Source organism: Erpetoichthys calabaricus, chromosome 1, assembly GCF_900747795.2.
Source record: "Erpetoichthys calabaricus chromosome 1, fErpCal1.3, whole genome shotgun sequence".
NCBI lineage: Eukaryota > Metazoa > Chordata > Cladistia > Polypteriformes > Polypteridae > Erpetoichthys > Erpetoichthys calabaricus.
In genome coordinates this window covers 38865947-38884097 of record NC_041394.2, presented here as the reverse complement: position 1 = coordinate 38884097, position 18151 = coordinate 38865947, and the positions used below count along the sequence as shown (strand labels likewise).

Here is an 18151-nt window from a genome sequence, read left to right as displayed (position 1 = left end):
GTGTGAAGATTAGATGTGCTTCCTGTGTCTGCCAGGCTTGCAAATATGTGCATGTTAGTTTAACTGGAGACTTTACATTGGCCCTGTATGGCTTACACCAGAGTGTGACCCTGACATGATTGCAGTAAATGAGTGAAATATCAATTTATTGTTTTAGGGCAGGGTGGTATTGTGGTGCATCCAATAGTCAGCACTTGGGCCTAAAGTTGATAGCAGTTGGCGGGGGCTCCTGTATGTTCATAACGCTTTCCTCTGGGGATTAATATTTCATTCCACGGTTCAAAAAGATATACTGTTAGGTTGACTTGGAGACACCACATCTACCTGTTTGGAATGTGCCCTGTAAAAGACTGGCATCTGCCTTACACCCATTGTTAACACTGCAGGCTCCATTCCCTATGATCAGGAGATATACATTACACACGATAAAGATAATGTACAAGCACAGTGGTTAAATGTGCAAAAGGCACAAGGAGCTTGATTGGACAGGAGGCTAGAAAAACTTGACCGGGTGTGCTTTCATATGTATAGCTCTTTTGCAGTTCTCAACATATATGGATAAAGGTTTGCAATACTTTTAAATTGCAGTTCGATGAACTTCTAACAGGGTATGGCTTGAATTGAGGTAGTGTAACATCTCCTTGTTTAGCTGTAATCAAAGACAGTACATTGTTTTCCAAATACTAAGTCCTGAATTGCTAAGGAGTGAAAAGGACTCCTGAATGAGAAGAAGAGAGCATTCAAATCTGGTGACAAAGAGGCTCTGCGAGTGCTTAAGAAAAAGCTACATCAAGAAAAGGAAGCTTACAAGGCTAAAATAGAAAACAAAGTCACTCAGAATAACATGAAGGATGTGTGGAATGCACTGGACATAATTACCGGACTCAACCAATACATGCTTGGGGTGTTGACAAAGCTAACACCTTGAACTCATTTTTTAATAAATTTTCACCAATACCACCTCCTTTCAATGACTAGTCCCTTCTACACCATCACAACTGCATCAACAACTTCTACCACTTCAGCTGTAATGGGCAGTGATGAGTTCACCTCTGATCATCAGTATGGGCTCTCCAGAACAGAAGTGAGGAGGCAATTGGCTAAACACAGGAAAAGCTGCAAGACGAGGTGGAGTCAATGCTTGAGTACTTAAGGCCTGTGCTGACCAACTCTTTGGTGTCCTCGATCAGCTGTTCAATCTGTCACTAAAGCGGCAAAAAGTGCCACTGCTCTAGAAAAACATCCTACATTATTTCTGTTCCAAAGAAGGCAGGCGCCTCTTCACCTTATGACTACAGACCAGTGACACATCTCACATCATGAAGATGTTTGCGAGACTGGACCTGGACTATATCAGTTCTCTTGTGAAAGTACAGCTTGTCTGTCAAACAAAGAATGGAGTGGAGGATGCGATTATCTATTTTCTCCACAAGACTTATTCTCACATGGACAAAGCTGGCAGCACTGTGAGGATTATGTGTTTTGATTTCTCCAATTCCTTCATACTATCCATCCATCTCTGTTAAATGGTAAACTCAGAAATATGCAGGAAGATGAGCCTATGGTGCCCTGAATAATTAGAAGACTTTAGTTTGTGAGGCTCAATGACAGTGTGAACAAGACTAGAGCACCACTAGGAACAACCCTGTATTCTCTTCTCTTCACTTTGTACACCTTAGGCTATAAAAAGTAATACCAGGTCATGTCACTATTTCCTCTAGGGGTCGCTAGCTCCCAAGTTGGAATAAGTTCTTTTGTAATTGTGGCATTTTAAGTAACCCAAAACTATATAGATATAATATTAAAAGGCGATACCTCTCCCATAGTGATACGGCGATAAGAAATCACATAAGAGAAAATAACTTAGCTTTCTTTAATGATGTTTTATGTGGCATTACAGATGAGGAAGCCATAGCAAGACTTTTATCAAGGTGGGATCTCAATGTATACCGTCTGCCATTTTCGTTGCTGCAATGGAAGGATTAATATACAGAAATAGTACAATGGCCATTTTCGTAGTTGTACATTTCTCTCTTCAAATGCTTGCCTGAGACCCCCTGGCCTGTACATGTGAGTGGATTTATAAAATATTTTTTGTACAGAGCACAGTGACATTAAACTTATATTCTGATTTACAGTCACTTGCAGAAATTTTCAAATGATTCTGCATTTATGGGATGTACTGAGTATAGGAGTCAGGTGGAGAACTTTTTTGCTGCAGAAATACTTGACTGCAACTTAACATCAGCAAAACCAAGGATGTGGTTATTGACTTTCTACCTCTATGCCCGGACACTATTAAGGGAGTGGATGTAGAGGGCAGGCATTGCTATAAGTATTTGGGAGTCCACATCAATAACAAGACATGCTGGTCTCATAACCACAGAGGTACTATAGAATATGTTTGTTAGGAGACTAAATTTAATTAATTTTAAGTAGTGACATCCTTCACATTTTCTAAAACTCTGTGATGGACAGTGCTATTTTTTTATGTTGTGGTGTGGTTGGCTGGTAACATCACTTCAAAAGAGGCCCACCGAATCAACAAGCTAATTAGAATTAGCTAATCAGAATTAGGCCCAGCTATGGGACACACTCTGGAGTAACAAAGAAAATAAATTGAAAAAAAGAGTGCCATTACAAACAATGCTGCACATCCTCTCTCTGACACACTAACACTGAGAACTTTCAGCCAATGAATCATTCAACAAAAGTCAAAAAACACTATGGGGACTCCTTTATACCAACAGCCTCATTGTGACTGTGAATGCCAAGTCTTTCTTTTTAGTTATCCTGGTGTTTATTTGAGAGGACTTTGTTATCTATCATAGAATAAGGAGTTTGTTGTTGGTCTTACAGTAATTTAACAATATGTATTTATTTATTTATTTATCTATTTATTTATTTACTTCAGCTTCTGTAAAAAGATTAAATTCCCATTAGGAACAAACTATCTATCTCTCTATCTATTTCATCTTTCCTATTTATGATGTATGGTGCCTTTTCATCTATTCTTTATATATAATATATATAGTGCTTTTCTTTTTTGTAGTATTTTTTCTATATGCTACCTTTTCTATCTATTATATAGTGCCTCTAAGCCATAATGCAGCATGTGACATGATGAATGGCATTATATCAAGTTTTTGATTAAAATATTATTTATAGCATTCATAATCCCATATTGTTTCAGTTACCCACTTACTCCAATTCAAGCTTGCATGGAGCTATAGTCAACCCTGGCAGCATCAGAGAGGTACCAACTCTGTATGGGGTGCTAGACCTTAAAACAGTACACTCACATTAACCCATAACAGGCTAATTTAGAGTAGCTAATCATCTTAACCAGCATATTTTGGGAGTTATTTTAATTGTACGACGTTCAAAAAGTTTCCGCACTTTTTTTTAAACTCTGTTTATTAAGAATTTCAAAAACAAATTACATCACTTTTCTACATAGTCACCTTCCTTTGCAATGCAATTTTCCCAGCATCATACCAACTTTTTAATGCCATTAGCAAAAAATGACAACAAAAGTTCAGAAACAATGTCTCTATGATCAAGCAGTTAATTTTGTGAGCTGGAATGTTTAAGGTCTGAATCATGAATGAAAGAGAAAGAAAGTATTCTCTTACCTAACAGGTCTAAATGCTAAAATAGTATTTTTACAGGAGACCCAATTATTAAGCAAGGATCAGTTCAGGCTACACAGAGACTGGACTGGCCAAATATTCCATTCCAGCTATACAAAGAAAACTAGAGGTGCGGGAATTCTTATACGTAGAACAATCTCATTTGTAGTATCAGATGTAGTATCTAATCCTGAAGGGAAATATGTGATTGTCATAAGTAATTTATTTAACTATAAAGTGATTTTGGTAAATATCGATGCACCCAATGTAGATGATAGGGACTTCATCCAAAACATATTTCATCCATTCCCAATGTGAACACTCATTAAATTATAATGGCTGGGGACATTAATTGTGTTTTAAATACAGACCTAGATAGGTCTCCTGCCACAGAGGCAATGACATCTAACACTGCAAAGACAATTATACAGTTTGTAACGGACCACAACTTATCAGACCCCTGGAGATTTCTAAACCCAAACTCAAGAGCATATTCCTTCTACTCACCAGTGCATCACTGCTACTCAAGAATTGATTATTTCTTTGTAAATAACAATTTCTTCCCTACAATTAAATCTTGTAAGTACGATGCTATTGTTATCTCCAACCACGCCCCTTTGATCATGGAGCCAAAATAATTATGCCCCACATAGTCATCTCGCAGCTGGTGAGATTTTATTAGCAGACAAGAACTATACATAATTTATATCCAAGGTAATCGATTTTTGTTTAGAGACAAATACATCCTCAGAGGTTTCTGCAGTAATACTCTGGGAAACCCTGAAGGCTTTCTTAAGAGGACAGATCATCTCATATCTTTCCCACTGAAGTAAATTGGAAACCAAGAAGGTATCAGAGCTAATCAGCGAAATTACTAGAATAGATCAAGAACATGCCAGGTGTCCAAATGAGGCTCTTCATAGGAAAAGACAGGCTCTGCATTCAGAACTCAACCTCTTAACAACTAAAGAATCAGAACAACTCTTTTTTAAATCAAGACATTATTACTATGAACATGAAGAGAAAGCTAATAAGATATTTGTTCAACAAATCCACAGACGGACACAAAATCATTGACCATAAAAATATAATGCACACATTTAGAGACTACTATAAGTCCTTATAGTCTACTTACTTTAAAGAAGACAAGACACAATCTAATCCATTTCTGGATGCATTATAGATACCAAAAATAGATATTCTCAATGAACAGGAATTGGATAAACCTCTGGTACTATCAGAATTAGTAGATGCTATAAACTCACGTCAGAGTGGGAAAGCAGCAGGCCCATTTGGCTACCTTGCCAAATTTTATTAAAAAATTGTCAATTAAGCTAGCTCCCCTTTTATTAGCAACATTTACAGAAGCTAGAGACAATAAAATTCTACCTCAAACTTTTAGCATTAATTACATTCTTACCTAAGCAAAATAAGGACTTATTACAATGTGCATCATACAGACCAATTTCACTTCTGAAAAATGATGTTAAGATACTCTCCAAAGTTCTAGCTAGAAGGACTGAGAAAGTGCTTCTTTCGGTAATATCACAAGGCCAAACTGATTTATTAAAGGCAGACACTTAGCTTCCAATTTTTTATGCCTGTTTAATGTAATATATTCACCCACAAAGTCTAACACCCCGGAGATATTGTTATCATTGGATACAGAAAAGGCATTTGATACGATTGAATGGAACTACCTTTTCACTACATTGGAGAAATCTGGGTTTGGTCTGAACATCTGTGCATGGCTCAAACTACTGTATATCAGACCAGAAGCCTCAGTTTGTATTAACAACATTAATTCAGACTACTTTAAACTAGAATGTGGTACCAGACAAGGATGCCCCTTGTCACCACTGCTTTTTGCAATTGCCATTGAGCCACTGGCAGTTCACTGTCGAAATACTTATGAGATAAAGGGGATTATCAGGGAAGGACTTGAAAAGAAAATTTCTCTATATGCAGATGATATGGTACTGTATATATCAGATTCACAAAATACTGTGCCTGCAGTCCTAACAGTACTAACAGAATTTCAAAGGATTTCTGGTCTCAGAATAAATTCTCAGATCTGTTTAAATACCTAGGGGTAAACATCACAAATAAACATAAAGCTCTTTATTAACAACATTTTGCTGTCTGCGTGGAAAAAATTAAACAAGACTTGCATAGATGGTCTACTATTCATCGCAATTTAACTGGAAGGATTAACATTGTCAAGATTAATATCCTTCCTAAGCTTCTTTTTGTATTTCAAAACATTCCAATATATACAGTATCAATAAATCATTTTTTAAGAAATTAGAGTCAACCATAACCTCATTTATTTGGAATTTAAAACATCCACGTATCCAAAGGGCGACCCTACAAAGACCTAAGGCGACAGATGGCATGACTCTACCTGATTTTCAATTTTATTACTGGGCATATAAAAACTTGGACATTGACACAAATAGATTAACCTACATAGGCTTGGTCCGCAATAGAAATAAAATCCTGCAGTACTTCTTTATATTCCTTGCTTTGTGCCTCATTAAGTACAAGTCATCGCTAATATACTAACAACCCAATTGTGCTTCACTCACTCAAAATATGGAACCAATGTAGGAAGTATTTTAAGACAGAGAAGCTTTTATCTGTGGCACCTCTGCACGAGAACCATCTTTTTCCACCCTCTTAAACGTAAACAGTTTAATGTCTGGAAAAAATTTGGGATTATGTAATGAATTATTATTATTATTATTATTATCAAATCACTTAAAGAACTGTACATAGACAACGTCTTTGCATCCTAAGAACAATCCATCCATCCATCCATTGTCCACCGCTTATCCAAAGTCGGGTCGCGGGGGCAGTATCCTAAGCATGGAAGCTCAGACTTCTCTCTCCCCAGCCAGCTCCTCTGGGGGGACCCCGAGGTGTTCCCAGGCCAGCCGGGAGATATAATCCCTCCACCGTGTCCTGGGTCTGCCCCGTGGCCTTCTCCCAGTAGCACATGCCCGGAACACCCCCCTAGGGAGGCGTGCAGGAGTATCCTGACCAGATGCCCGAACCACCTCAACTGACTCCTCTCAATGCGGAGGAGCAGCGACTCTACTCCGAGTCTCTCCCGGATAACTGAACTCCTCACTCTATCTCTAATGGAAAGTCCAGCCACCCTGCGGAGAAAACTCATTTTGGCCGCTTGTATCCGCAATCTTTCTCTTCCGGTCACTACCCAAAGCTTGTGGCCATAGGTGAGGGTAGGAACGTAGATCGACTGGTAAATTGACAGCCTCGCTTTTTGGCTCAGTTCTCTCTTAACCACGACGGACCATTGCAGAGCCCACATTACTGCGGATGCCGCACCGATTCGTCTGTCAACCTCCCACTCCATTCTTCCCTCACTCATGAACAAGACCCCAAGATACTTGAACTCCTCCACTTGAGGCAGTAATGTGTTCCCAACCCGGAGAGAGTATTCCACCCTTTTCTGGCAGTGAACCATGGCCTCGGATTTAGAGGTGCTGACTCTCATCTCTGCCGCTTCACACTCGGCTGAGAACCGCTCCAGTGAGAGCTGGAGGTCACTGTCTGTTGAAGCCAACAGAACCACGTCATCCGCAAATAGCAGAGATGAGATTCTGAGGTCACCGAACCAGACCCCCTCCGGTCCTTGACTGCGCCTAGAGATTCTGTCCATAAAACTTATGAACAGAATCGGTGACAAAGGGCAAACCTGGCAGAGTCCAACCTCAACAGGAAATGAGTTTGACTTATTACTGGCAATGCGGACCAAGCTCCTGCTCCTCCTGTACAGGGACTGAATGGCTCGTAACAACCAGCCTTGTACCCCGTACTCTTGGAGCACACCCCACAGGATGCTTCAAGGGACACGGTCGAATGCCTTCTCCAAATCCACAAAGCACATGTGGACTGGTTGGGCAAACTCCCATGCCCCCTCCAGGATCCTGGCCAGGGTGTAGAGCTGGTCCAGTGTTCCACGGCCGGGACGGAATCCGCATTGTTCCTCTTGAATCTGAGATTCGACTATCAACTGAACTCTCTACTCCAGCACCCCTGAATAGACCTTACCGGGGAGGCTAAGGAGTTTGATCCCCCTATAGTTGGTGCACATCCTCCAATCACCCTTGTTAAAAAGGGGGACCACCACCCCGGTTTGCCAATCCCGAGGCACTGCCCCTGATGTCCATGCGATGCTGCAGAGACGTGTCAACCATGACAGCCCCACAACATCCAGAGCCTTGAGGAACCCAGGATGGACCTCATCCACCCCAGGGGCCCCGCCACCTACCTCTATACCGGAAAAAATATTGCTCAGTCTTGAGGACTCAGACAGCATTTCCCTAATATATAAAGCCATTTTACAATCCCTACCCTTCAAAGATCCAAAAGGACAATGGGAAAAGGATCTCTCACTCAACATCTCAGAAAATGAATGGAAGGTAGCAATGCACAAAATTCACTCGAGCTCCATATGCACAAAGCATTCAATTATTCAACTTAAAATTAAATATCGAGCACATCTGTCTCATTTAAAATTGTCTAAAATGTTTCCAGGGCAAGATCCAACCTGCGAATGTTGCAATCAAGTTCCAGCCTCACTGGGCCACATGTTTTGGGCCTGCACCAAAGTAACATCATTCTGGACCAAAATCTTTAAATGCCTTTCAGACAGCCTTGGTGTCATAATCCCTTCTAATCCACTAACAGCTGTGTTTGGTGGACTCCCAGATGGGCTTAAAGTGGAGAAGAACAAACAAACTGTAATTTCCTTTACTACACTACTGGCACGTAGACATATCTTGCTCAACTGGAAGAATCCTAACTCACCTCTTTTAAGTCAGTGGGCAACTGGTGTTATATACTATTTGAAACTGGAAAAAATCAAATTTGCACTTAGAGGATCTGTACAAAACATTGTCAAAACCTGCAAAAAAAAAAAAGAAAAAAAAAAGGTTTTTGGCTGAGAGCGTAGCCACTGATGCACTGCTGCTTTCCCATCAGGGTTCTTTCTTCATTCCTTGAGGTTGTGGCTGTAGCTGGACATCTTGAGTGCTCTGCATCTGTCACACTAGTACGGCCATTTTCAAACATTTGAATCCATTCATAGACGACTCTACGAGAGAAAACTTTATCCCCATACTGAGCACACATGTGGAGATGAATTTGTGCGCTGGGAACACCTTCTGCCCGCAAATGCTGTTCCTCTTCGGTGGAATTTATAAGTTTCGCAGCCATCTTCACCACAGGGTGACAAGTCTTATACTAAACTGCAAGAGCAGCCGGCTTGCCAGACAGAACTAGTCACATGACACTCTCAGACACGACAAATTACTAGTCCTTCCTCCTTCACCGTTTCCAACTAAAATATAAAAGTGCAGAAACTTTTTTGAACAACCCTTGTAACTAATTTTCTTTTAATTTCATTACACTGGCCACTTCTTTAATATTTTTAACTCTTAATTATTTATTGATTTAATATAGACATGCCAGTTTTACTTCTGAACAGATTGTGTCTCAGTCATTTTTGTCTAGCTGACAGTGAAGAGGTGACTCAGTTAAATTGATACACAGTAATTCAAATTCAGCAGTTTAAAACCCAACTGTCTTGTCTTGAATATTAGGATTCACTGTGACTGTGAATGCTAAGCCAGAAGTTTTCTTTCTTTTCAGTCATCCCGGTGTGTAATTGAGAGATCATTGTTGTCTGTCATAGTGGAAGGGGTTTGTTGTTGGTCTTACAGTAAATACATATTGTTACATTACTGTATTTTAGCTTCTGTAAGAACATTCCCTTAGGAACAAACAGAGTGTCGTCTATCTATCTACTGCACACAACAAAGGTAACCGTACTATACTGTAAATTTAGTGAGAGAATGAATCTTGACTGGACATACATCTTTCCAACTGCATGACCAGAAAAACTCAAAAGGGTTCTGTTGTCTCTTTGCATATGAATTTGCAAGTGTTTTATGTACAATACATTCACTGATGAGCCAAGGCATTACGACCACCTTCCTAATATGCTGTTGCTCCTTTGTGTACCATCACAATGGCTTAACACACTGAGGCATGGAAGACCTCTAAATATGTCCTGTGGTATCTGGCATCAGGAGATCTGAAGCAGATTCAACCTGTCTTTCCAACACATCTAACATATGCTGGATTGCATTGAGATCTGGGGAATTTGGAAGTCAAAGCAACACCCTGAACTCTTCATAATGTTCTCCAAACCATTCTTGAACAGTTCATGCAGTGTGGCAAGATGCAATATCCTGTTGAAAGATGCATCTTAAGTCAGGAAATATCATTGCCATGAAGGGATGTACCTGGCCTACAACAATGTTTAGATTGGTACTATACATCAAATTAATATCCACAAAAATGCCTAGACTTAGGGTTTCCGAATCGAACATTGCCCAAATTGTCACACTCCCTGCATCAAGTTGCCTTCTTCCCACAGTAGATCCTTGTACCATCTCCTCCCCGGGTAAATGATGCACAGGTGCCAGATGATGCAACGGAAATTGGGGTTCCTCAGACTCGATGTCCTAAATTGACTGATCCAAGGACAGTTTTGACACTTGTGTGCTTATTATAGATGTTTTCAACAGTGAACAGGGATTAACAAAGGCACTCTGGCTGGCCTGCGGCTAGCAGTCCCAAACACAGTGTAGGAATAAGAGGAGATTTACCTTGGTTAATTAATTATCAGTTGTGCCTTTGGCAATGCAAGTAATTAATTACATAATTTGGTAAGGCTCCTACTTTATTTTCCTCAACTTTCACTGCTGTTCAACTTATATCAAAGTTACTGAAGCACACTCAATTTAAGAAACAGAATGATTATAGAAATATGATAACTGCATATACAGTATATTGACATATAAAACAGGACGAGGACGGACAAACATATAACACAGGTGAGGCTAGCTGTTTCCTGGCTATTCAGAGTTTTAATATATGTTGGCACAGATAAACAGTTTTACAATACCAAGTCTTTAAGGATGGTGCCCAATGTTGTATGGAGTTGTTGTTCCTTCAGGTACATGTGGAGGACTCCTCACGATGTCAGTTCAACTCTGATTTACACCTTTACTATGAGAAGTCCAGGCTGAGATTGGTACGAACTGCAGTTCAGCCACTTAGTTTAGAATGCAAATTAGGGGAAGGTTTACAATGGATTTCTGCATCCATGTTAAAGCTACTATATAACAGGCCACGTGTGCCATTAAAAAGCCTAGCAGAACAGGTAATGCCTACCTTATCACACAGCTGTGCCACAATTCGTACCAGATAGCCTTCACTGACCTCTCAAAGAAGTCCGTCTTCACTCATAGTGGCCTTTTCTCATATTGGTCAGTCATGGGTGCCCAATGCTTTGTTGGTAGTTTATGCTCAGCTTTGATGGGTACTCACCACATCGGACCATGAGCACCCTACAAACCTTGCCATTTCAAAAATGCTCTAACCCAGTTGTCTGTCCGTAACAAATTGGCTCTTATCAAAGTCACTCAGGGTCTTTTACACCGCTCTATATTTTCTTCATTCAACATTTCATCTATGAGTGCCTAATGTCAGCTTACTGTCTAATATATCCCTGACCTTGACATGCACCATTGTTATGAGATAATTGCTTCATATGAGGGTGCTCAGAATCTTTTGGCTCATCACTGTGTGTGTGTGTATGTATGTACAGTGGATTCAGAAAAAATATTCAGACCCCTTCACTTTCTGTGCAGTTGATTGTGTTGCAGATTTAATTTTAAATTGATAAATTTGACATTTTTGCCTATCAATGCATACTCAATAATCCCTAATGACAAACTGAAAACATATTTTCAGAAAGGTTTGCAAATGTATTTATTGTGCCTATGACCCTGTTCTCTTTATCAGGAGGTAGGAACTAATAAGCAGCAATCTGAACCACTGCATCAAATTCAAAAAATGTTAGTTAAATGAATGGCAAAAAAAAATGAGACACATAATTAAACTGCCAAAATTATTTTCCATTGTGGCATATTAAAATGTAATTTATATCCCATTTTCACCCACTGGAACTCTCTTCTCTTTTTCTTTCTACATGAAAAGAAACCATTAAAGACTCATTTAATTAGTACAGATTTTAATGTTAAAAAATGAAATCTTGGGCTTGGGTGAAAATCTTCATTTATTTTAGTTAGTAAAATATATGTTCGGTTCCACATTTTGCCACTAGATGGTGAGCTTGCATAAGAAAGTTCTCTCAGATAAAGCACCAGCGCGGCCTGCCTGCAGTCCTTTGAAAAATGTTGAAGGGAGGTTTACCTTCGTGGTCAGCGATCTATGGCTGTTAGTCCAAGAATATGGATTGAGTGGGGGTTAGGAGTGGGGTGTGGGGGTGTGTGTTTTTGGTCACACATAATGAGAGCTTTACATTTAACGAGAAATACAAAAAAAACAAGTTATTTTTCCAGCTCAAGCTTTATGAGCCCTGATAGTTGTTATAACAATTGTGAAGATTTGTGTGCCACTCATTTTTTGAACTTCTTCAGCCAATTTAACATCTTAATGATCGTCTTGTTCAAGAAGTTATAAGTTCAAGAATATATATACATTATATATATATATACAGTATATATATATACATATATATACATATATATACATATATATATATATATATATATTGTGGCACGCAGCTGGGGGTGATACCCAGCCGGGACGCCCAGGAGGACTGGAGAAGGGCTCACGCCTTCTTCAGACCACGAGGGGGCGATCGCCCTGGTTGCTGTTGGGGCCATGGGTACATAGCTTCACCCACTATACAACCATTCTGATATACAATACAACTCCAATTTATACCATCTCAGATGTTGTCAGATGACACCTCCAGCCATGGAGATAACGAGGAGTACAGAACAGTGGTGGACTGCTATGTCATGTTACTGGAAGAACCTGTGACTGCCCAGCCTGGGAGAGTGCCAAAAACTAAATGATTAACTGCGAGGACACAGCCACCCCTTCTAACTTTAATTAAACACCTGAATGAATTAATTAATTGTGAAGTAACCACAGAACTCAAGCAAAGAATTTTAATTGGAAACATCCATATTACTAACCGAGAATGGCAAACCGGATATGGACGCAGGTACATGGCATGCCCATGGACGCAGGAGACATAGTGTGCAGGCGCCAACAGCTCAACTAACGGAAATACGAATATGAAAGCAGTGGAATTCGAAAGGCTCCAACAAATGATGGCGTGATACACATGCAGAGAAAGGTACAGAATATGAAAGCAGTAAAATCCAAAAGTATTGTAGCATCCCAGCCAGGTTGAGGGCTGTTTGGTTTTAAGTGACTGTTAGGTCCGATGGAGGGAGGGCAGAGTACAGCACGGAAGACTGATAGGAGTATTGATTGATGCGGTAAGGGGGGGCGTTGAAGAGGGTGCTAGAAAGTTGTGTTTGGGGTTAGGAAGTCGGCGATCGTTCAAGTAAAACTTTTGTGACACTTTATCATGTCATTCGCTACAGAAATAAGATATAAAGCAACAAGCCCAGAGAATATGGAACCCTAAACGTCCACACCACACAGCAGAGGCAAACCCGACATAGTACGGAAGGTGCAGGCGCCTACATCGCGCGTCGGAAGGTGCGGGAAAGTACGAAAGGCAAAGGCGCCTACACAGCATAGTGAAACCCGACATAGTATGGAATGCGCAGGTGTCACCGCCATATTGTGAGTGGCACTACTGCGGAGTGAAGGCGCAGGCATCACCGCCATATTGTGAGTGGCACTACTGCGTAGTGAAGTTAGGAATAATGTGCTGCTTGGGATTGTACAAACCGCTGAATGCTTTACACCAAATTCAAACACAATACAGCTCAACGATACAAACACGAGCCCACCTGGATAAGATCAATGAACGCAGGCGCCTACAACAAGCGTCAGAAACTGCGGAAACAAAGCAGGCACGGGTTCAAAATGAACGAGCTTGACTGACGGATATACAAACACGAGCCTGCCTGGATAAACTCAATGAACGCAGGCGCCTACAACGCGCGTCTGAAATGCCGTGGGCAAAGCGGGCACGGCTCCAAAAAGAACGAGCTCGACTAATGTACAGTAATCCCTCCTCCATCACAGGGGTTGCGTAAATATAAGAAAATCCGCGAAGTAGAAACCATATGTTTATATGGTTATTTTTATATTGTCATGCTTGGGTCACAGATTTGCGCAGAAACACAGGAGGTTGTAGAGAGACAGGAACGTTATTCAAACACTGCAAACAAACATTTGTCTCTTTTTCAAAAGTTTAAACTGTGCTCCATGACAAGACAGAGATGACAGTTCCATCTCACAATTAAAAGAATGCAAACATATTTTCCTCTTCAAAGGAGTGCCCGTCAGGAGCAGAGTCTGTCAGAAAGACAGAGGAAAGCAAACAAATCAATAGGGCTGTTTGCTTTTAAGTATGCGAAGCACCGCGGCACAAAGCTGTTGAAGGCGGCAGCTCACACCCCCTCCGTCAGGAGCAGGAAGAGAGAGAGAGCCAGAGAAAAACAAAGTCAAAAATCAATACGTGCCCTTTGAGCTTTTAAGTATGCGAAGCACCGTGCAGCATGTCCTTCGTCCTATCGTCTAGGTGTGCAAACAGCCTCCCTGCTCACATCCCCCTACGTCAGCGCAAGAGAGAGAGAGAGAGAGAGAAAGTAAGTTGGGTAGCTTCTCAGCCATCTGCCAATAGTGTCCCTTGTATGAAATCAACTGGGCAAACCAACTGAGGAAGCATGTACCAGAAATTAAAAGACCCATTATCCGCAGAAACCCGCGAAGCAGCGAAAAATCCGCGATATATATTTAAATATGCTTACATATAAAATCCGCGATGGAGTGAAGCCGTGAAAGGCGAAGCGCGATATAGCGAGGGATCACTGTATTTCAGGATACCCAACACCGGGGGTAGGCGAACGAAGCGAGCAGGGGGCGGAGCCCCCTTGTTAATAAAGAATTCATTTCAAATAAGGATTAACAAACAGGAGAATTTATTAACAAGACCAAAAAGCAAACAGAAAATAAACATAAAAAGTAATTAGTGGAGCTTGAGCTACCAAATAGGAAGTGAATAATGTTTTACTTTATACATTTAAGAGATGCACATAACAGTAGGCCTTACAATTCTCCTTCCTGATATTAAAGGGCAGAATGTCTTTGAAATTACTCTTAAGCTACCACTATGGGTCAACTTGAGATGTCACTGCAGGCAATCACGCTGGTAAGACTCAGCCAGAAGAAAAGGCCCACACTCAACTCTCTGAGCCTTATCGTTAATGGCTGGAGGTTTGTTAGTTGCTACAGATGAGGTACACTCAAGAGTAGAAACTGAAAACTGACCGGTGATGAATCTCAACTCAAGCATATTGGGTTACGAACATAACATAGGAAGGGCAGTTTAGAGAGTAGTCTGAAAAAAATAAAGTTTCAAGCACATTACACCGCAATGCTATTACAAAAAATAAATGTGCAGTATATGTGGTTAGACAAAACAAAAATATTAAGGCATGTGACACAATATCTGACCACCAGGTGCCACTAGAACAGCTTGAATTAACTATGATACAGCAACAGCAGAGATCTCCAATTCTGAAGAAGTGATCAGCCCCCTTAGTTATTGGAAAACCTCAATTACTTGATGTTTACTGAATGTTGTTCCAGTATCTTCTATAATTACACAATTCATTTCAGAGTTAGCAGGTCAGAAAGTCATGGCTTATGCTGTAGTTAAAATAGTTTTTGTCAGGACCATCTGACCACTGAATATGGTTTTTACCATTCCTGAAGATGTTGAGAAAGAAACAGTACAAAATGGGATGCAGGTGATCACTCGGAATCATTACACAGAGATTAGTATTCATCAGGGCCAGGCAGGTAAGTCTATACATTATATTTTTTATTTGTTTTTATTTTTTATTGCCCAGGTAAATAATTTTCTAACTTTTATAGATGGTGTTTTTTAAAGTGTACCTTCCCAGACAGAACTCCAAATCTGGAGAAAAAAAAATTGTCCATAAAACTCACTGTAATACATATGTGGACAGATTATTTGGTACCCCTCCATGAAGAAAGAAGACCCTACATTTGTCTCTGAAACAACTTAAAAGTAACAAAAGTGACTGGTGCCCACCATTGTTTATTCTGAATTGAATGCAAATCAGACTTTGCTTTAGAATTTGGATTCAAAAGAATATTTCAAATAATAATACAAATCAAAATGGCAAGGACAAAAATGATGGGACCTAATATTTTGTAGCACAACCTTTAGAAGAAATCACTACAAACAAGCAATTTCTGGAGCTCTCAATGAGACTTCTGCACCTGTCCACAGGTAGATTGGCCCCCTCTTCCTGAGCAAATTGCTCCAGCTATGTCAGGTTTGAAGGGTGCCTTGTCCAGACTGCACGTTCTTTCCACAGATGTTCAATGGGGTTCAAATAAAGGCTCAAAGAAGGCCATTTCAGGATAGTCCGATGTTTTGTTCTTAGCCATTCCTGGGTTCTTTGTTCTGTGTGTTTTGGGTCATTATCCTGTTCAAGGACCTGCGACTGAGAGTTTTCTAACACTGGGCAATATGGTTCGCTCCAGAATGTTTTGATAGTCTTGAGATTTCATTGTTCTGTGCACAGACTCAAGGCACCCCAGGCTCGATGCAGCAAATCAGCAGTGTAACATTACTGAGCCTCCTCCATGTTTCACAGTAGGTTTGGTGTTGTTTTTTTTTGAAAGCTTCATTTTTTCGTTTGTGGACACAGAGTTCATGTTACTTGCCAAAAGCTGCAGTTTTGTGTCATCTGTCCAAAAGGACATTTTCCCAGAAATATTGTGGCTTGTCAATATGCAATTTTAGTAAATTCCAGTCTGGTTTTTTTACGTTTTTCTTTCAACAGTGGAGTCCTCCTGGGACTTCTTCTCTTCTTCTGTTGAGCCCACTGTCACTCAAAAAGCAACGGATGGTGCGATCGGACAATGACGGACCTTGACCTTGGAGTTCAGTTTGTGCCTCTTTGAAAGTTGTCCTTGGAATTTTCTCTACCATTCTCACGATCTTTCTTGTCCATTCTGGGGTCAATTTTCCTGTTGCGGCTGTGTGTCCATCAGGGTGTGCTGGCTTCCTGGGAACAAGTTAATTTGTGATTGCTATGTGTGACTTAACCTTAATCTATAAAGCAACTAGGGGGCTTTGCCCCCTGCTCGCTTCGCTCGCCAACCCCCGTGTTTGGTTTTCCGGATACACACTTTAAAAATGTTTTTTTTTTTGAACTGTTGCTATTTCATTAGTTTCACTTTTATTTCAGAACTTCTGTAAAAACAATATTTGTAATCTTGTGAGTCCCAATATGCTGAAACATTTTAATGAGGTCAGGATAGGTTTCTCTGTTTGGAATTTCAGCACAGACAAAACGATCTACGTCATCAGCATTTAATAATTTTTTTTTACAAAGTAACAAAGTAAGTAGAGTTTTGCATTGGACTCCTGTCTGTAAAGTCGTGCTATTTTCCTCTGACAGTTCCAAAAGTACATGGGGTTACCAAGGTGATACCCCAGCTTTTCTCTAGGTTTTTGTACAAGGGCTAGACAGAACATTTTTGACTCCTGGGGTAAATTTAGCTTTTTAAATAAGCAGATAGATAAATATATATACACTAACAAAGTAACCAATAAATGCATGTGCGGTAAACTCAGTTTTTGAAATTCTCAAGATTCTTTATTTGTCACATGCGTAGTTATACAGGACAACACGCAGTGAAATGCATCCTGATCGGCTTATCAAAAACTGTGCAGAGTTAGAAGAATATCAGTTAGATTAACAAAAAGTCAGAGACTGAAAGAAAACAGTATAGTAGAACATAATAAATAATTCTACTTTATTCACATAATTTTACTTAAGTGTTAATTATTGTGCAAAACCAAAGTTAGACTGGTGCATAGTTAAATGAGGCAGTTTGTTTGTTTGGCACTACTATGATCTTTACTTTTTTATATTTTCTAATTTTCCTACTTTCATGTCCTTTAACTTTCTCCACGTGTATAGCACCAACTTTTTTTTTTTTTTTTTTTGAGCCTTTCTAATTTCACTGGTTTCATGCTCTCTAACCTGCTCTGCATGTGTTTAGCGCCAACGTTTGTAAACATCTTTATGAAGTTCTACTTTCTTTTACTCTTTGTCTTTTAATTCTGAGCCGGATTGGATGTGCTTTTTTTTTCAATTCCACTTGTTCCAGGCTGATAATTACTTTCCTTATTTTCTGAATTTGCACCTCGATTATTCTTTTTTGCTCTTTTTTCTGTCCAACGCATTTGAGTCTCTTTTCTCCGCGCTGCTTTCTTCTTCGCTTAGATGTCAACATTTAATTTATAACGTACCTTATACGCTTTATATGCGCTGAGAGCCCTGGATCTGTGTGTGCTCAAATCCTTCACAAGACTGAATATTTTGCTGCCTAGTGTCCTATTTGATAAATTGTAAGTA

General features: G+C 40.0%; 1 protein-coding gene across 2 annotated transcripts in view; it reads right to left on the bottom strand.

Moving 5' to 3' along the window:
• The window catches only part of kcnip3a (Kv channel interacting protein 3a, calsenilin), a 298418-nt gene that overhangs the window by 193410 nt on the left and 86857 nt on the right, over nucleotides 1–18151 (bottom strand). The window lies entirely within an intron of this gene.